Here is a 5001-nt window from a genome sequence, read left to right on the forward strand (position 1 = left end):
AATAATACAATCACTTCCAATTCAATTATCAGCTCACCCGCACACATATACGGTATATATATATATATACAAACTATAATCATAATTATATCTAATATAGTAACTAAATTTAAGTCCTACTAACAAATACACACACTCTTCCAACCATTCCTCTAATATCCAATATCACATAAATATATCAAATATTTATTCATTTAGCGTTTCATAGCAAATCACTACACAATCACTTGACAAATTAAGCTCTAACAATCTACTTGCATTCAAGTACAAGAACATAATCCGACAAGCTCAACAATCATCACATTCATCTAAATCAATCCAATCAAACAATGCACAACTAGTCAAACAATATAGTCATAGGGTTGCATTTCCTTGCAACAAATTTGTCATAGTACAGTGACCCTGCATATCTCAATTAAATTATCCGCATATCCTCATAAACATATCCCATAAGTAGGGGCCGCCTATTAACCTCTGGCGGTAAGAGTTGACCTTAATTTATATTTCGCTGGGTCTACCGGCCAATCGGGCCTCTTTTTCTAATCCGCCGGGTCCAGCGGCAAATTAGACCCTTATTTATATTCTGTCGATTCCAGCAGCCAATCTGGCCCATTTTATAATCCATCTGGTTCAACGGTCTTATGGCTATAATCAAGCAATATCAATATACATAAGCACATACCCAATCACATTACAATGATATCACATTATCATCACATATCTCATACACAATCAATATACACAATCACATTGCATATCTCAGGTCAACATGAAACATAAGAGGGCAATATCTCTCAAATCATTTCACACAACATAGCAAGACCGATTTCTTAATCTCTAACTGTCACGATATTCTTTTTAAATAATTTATATAACTATAATACATTATTTTATAAAGGGAATAGAGTACTCACAGATAACTCCAAAAAATAAATCACCAAGTTCAAGTCTTCGAGATGCATGGCTTTGGTATACTCCATCCCTAATAGATAATAAATTTAACAAGAAACTAATTTATAAGCACATATCACACTATCAAGTAACTAATCATACTCTTTGACAATAAAAATAATGAAAGCAGCACCTCATTAACCCCCAGTGATCTCTTTATAATTTTATCTTAGATAAATCTACAAAATAATACTTCATGGAATGATGCAAGTTGGTACCCACCTTTCCTATTACTCAATTCACCCTTTAACCAGCTTTAACTTACAGATTACTCAAGCAATCAAACAAATAAATCCTTATAAACTAACACATTCCTCAATGTCCAACTTAGCATGTTTATCCCATCACAATTTAAACAAAATCCTAATTCACTAAAATTAGTAAGACAAGACCATCCTAAATCCCTAATAGCCTTTAAAGAAAAAGAAAACACACTTTCCACATTAAAAGAAAATATATTTCTTCTTGTCAAATTCAGTAAACAATCCATACAAAACATAACATTAATAACTTGTGATTTAAACTCACATAGAAATAATATTCAAAGATAACTCAACCATATGATAAGAGGAACCGTCATATCTTATGTCATTTATCCTCCAGGATTAAGCAAATACCATCCTCCCTTTATAAGTCAATTTAGCCACATATTTAAATGTAACATAAAGTCATCATGAACATGTAGAATCATCAAAAGTCAGACAAATGATTGATAAGTATCTCAGCCTACACCTTAATCACTTCCTATAGTAATCAAAAAGGTGTTAAAATACTCAAATCGTCTGAGTAACTATCATATAATAATACAGGTAGTGCATAAAGCATAACTTCTTATTGAACAAGCATAAATTGATCAAGAGAACAAGGAATCGATATAAAACTCAGCCCACAACTTAAAATTGAGAATAAACCGTCAAGATCGAGCTAAAACCTCCTAAATTAAACAAAGAAGCATCACATGATTCAGCCCTACTTCAAGCTCAACCTCAAATCATCCAATTTGATTATCTAAATCGCACCCAAATTGCACCAAGAACCATCAATCGACAACTCCAAATTAACCCATTTCTCCAATTCCCCAAATTCAATAACTGCAACATCGAGCTAAAGTTCACCACTTGCTAAGCAAGTACTCCACTTGATTAATTGATTTAAAGGGAATTTACTTGGAGCAACCCACGAACCATTCACCTCCTTAAGCAAATTCAAACAACAACTTAAACTTAGATTGAGCTAACCTAAGCAGAAACAAACCTTAAATTACTTGTAATTTCGAGTTTAAGTGGAAGTCTAAGGCATGATTCGTACCATGAGCTTCCCCAAGCTTTTTATCCCTCTCTTCTCTCGGATCGTCTCCCTCTCTTTTCTCAAATCCTCTGCCCCTTCCCGTTAAGCTGAGCCCTAACCTTCCTCTCCTCGATTCTTCCCCTGTTCCTCATCTTCAGGCGAGCTCCATCTCGACTCTCACGTTTCGTCTCGCTCTCGCTCTTTCTCTCTCTTGCTCTGTTTCTCGATACTTTTCTCTCTCTATTTTCCTTCTTTGTTTTCTCCATCCCAAAACAAAATAAAGAAGGAAAGGAAAAGAATGAAAAAAGAAAGAAAGAAATGTGTGGCGGTGGATGGGGATTGTAGGGGAAAATGACGGTCACGTGGGGCCCTTTCTTCCCTTTCTTTTTTTTTAGCCACATGAAATTATGGTATATAATATACATATATAAGCATATGTATGTATATCTGTGTATTCATATTTGAAAAAATAAATACCAGGTCTCACAATTCACCACAGTTGAAAATGACAGCCGAGAAGACTTGCTCAAATTACAAGATATGCAAAAATCATTAAAAGAAGTCTATTTTGGAATCAATTTCTAGATTGAATGACTTCCATAACATGTTTATTCAGATGACCAAGCCCGCGATGCCAGAGCTCGAGACGAGTGTGGACAATAGAGAGAGCCTTCGAGAACCCTAATGACACCAAATAAAGAGGACCTCTAGAAGGACAGTTGAGCAGTATCTTCCTTGTGAGATTGTCCTTAATAAGGAAATACTTATCAGTAAAGACAACATGACAATGATTATCTTGACACAACTTTTGCATCGAAACAGGATTACAGTCTAAGGATGGATGAATGACACGATTTAATTTAAAAGTTTTATGAGGTGTAACCATAGTGGCCGAACCAATGTTTGCAATAGGCAGTAAGGATCCATCTGTAGTGATAACTTTATCAGAACTGCAATATGGAGTTAAGTTTGATAAAATACCTTCATTAGCTATCATGTGAGACGAAGCACCCAAATCAAGATAAGCGTCGGTCGATGAGGACTCATTGAGGGATATAGCAGCAAGATATTTAAGTGGATCATAGAATTGATGACGATTGAGGTAATCGATACACTGAATTGCGATATGTCTAACCCCATTGCAGAGTTGACAAATCACTGTAGAAAGGCCATGACCAAGTAATCCATCAGTAACATTAGGTGATGCATTAAGCTAGGATCTCACCGAGTTTGGAGAATGTAAGGGCTGATTAAAATGTCCCGAATAGGAGCCTCTGCCACGTCCTGATGATAGTTGTCCGCTGCCAAAGGAGTTTGTTGGAAAGCCACCAGTAGATGCCGAACCATATGAGCATGATTATGGTAGAATCCTTGATTGTTTTGGCCACCCTTGCCCCTGTAGTAGTTGCCCCCATGATTGTTCTTGCTACCACCACGTTCAACCCGACCCTCGCGATTGTAAGATTGACAGTTTTGGGTTTGGGTTTGAAGGGCAATATTGAGAGTAGTATTTGAATCAGAACAATAGGAGCTGATTGATATCGGTGGATCATTCATTCTTGGTGTAGCAGTTTTGTGTAAAGATCCTCAAAATCGAGGTGACCGTAACTGAGAGACAAAGAGGTGATGAAATTAGTAGATTGACTTGAGAGACCGGCTAGGACAGTAGAGATAAGATCTTCATCAGAAAAAGGTCGACCATTTTCTTTCAACTAGTCAATGTAAGGTTTTATATCATTTAGATACTTCTCAACCCCTTCATCAGTGAGCTTGACTTGAAAGAGATTGGACTTAATATCAACAACACTGGCACGGGATCGCTTAACGAATCGGTTATGGAGGGTTGTCCAAATGGCTTTGGCAATAGGGAGATTATGTATAGCTTCAAGAAGGTTTTCAGATGTGGTGGCGAAGAGCCAAGAACGAATACACTCATATGTACCATACCAACTCAAAAAGGCAAGATCAGTAGGAGAAAGGAGATGGGATATTGGCATCGACATGATCATATAGACCATGGGAATTAAGAAGCGTAGAAAAGAGGGACTTCCAGACTAGATAATTTATGTTGTTCAATTGGACAGTAACAACGTTGGCGATATTGGGAGTGGTGATAGGACCAATCACGGGAGTCATTAGAACAAAGGTGGCAAGATCAATTACAGGCGAAACCTGTTGAGAGGAGGAGAGAGCAACCGAGCCATCTGAAATGTGCTGATTAGTGGGATCAACTATGATGGTTGTAGGGTTGAGGTGAGTGGAAAGGTCCATGAGAACGGCAGCAAATCAACAACAATAATCAACGAGAAGATATCTTAGTCTCCACCCCTGAGTAAGAATGGAGTGAAATCACCTTTAATCCCCTCTGAATAAGACTGAGACTTTCTTTGGGGAGACTGTTGCTAGAGTAATTGGAATCCACTTTGAACTGGCAAGTGAGGGAGTTCTAGGGATTTGATTGGAAAGGAGGAGAAGAAGTCCACGAAGAAATTGTAGGGTGGATTGGCTAGAAGCGGTGGGAGATGTAAATTTGAAAAAGAAAGAATTTGTGGATGACTGTGCTGATCAGTCTGTGTAGTCTGTGGGGATTTAGGGATGACAATGTTGAAGGGAAGGAAGAACAAGAAAAGGGGCCGGAAGATGACGACTGTGAGAAAAAATAATACTAGGTATTAACCTAATTGTGGCTTTGATACCATGTGTATAAGTAGTGCCGTGTCCAATTAGGGTGTTTGGCTTTGTATATATATACACTAAGATAAC

The sequence above is a fragment of the Punica granatum genome, chromosome 2, assembly GCF_007655135.1.
Source record: "Punica granatum isolate Tunisia-2019 chromosome 2, ASM765513v2, whole genome shotgun sequence".
Lineage (NCBI taxonomy): Eukaryota > Viridiplantae > Streptophyta > Magnoliopsida > Myrtales > Lythraceae > Punica > Punica granatum.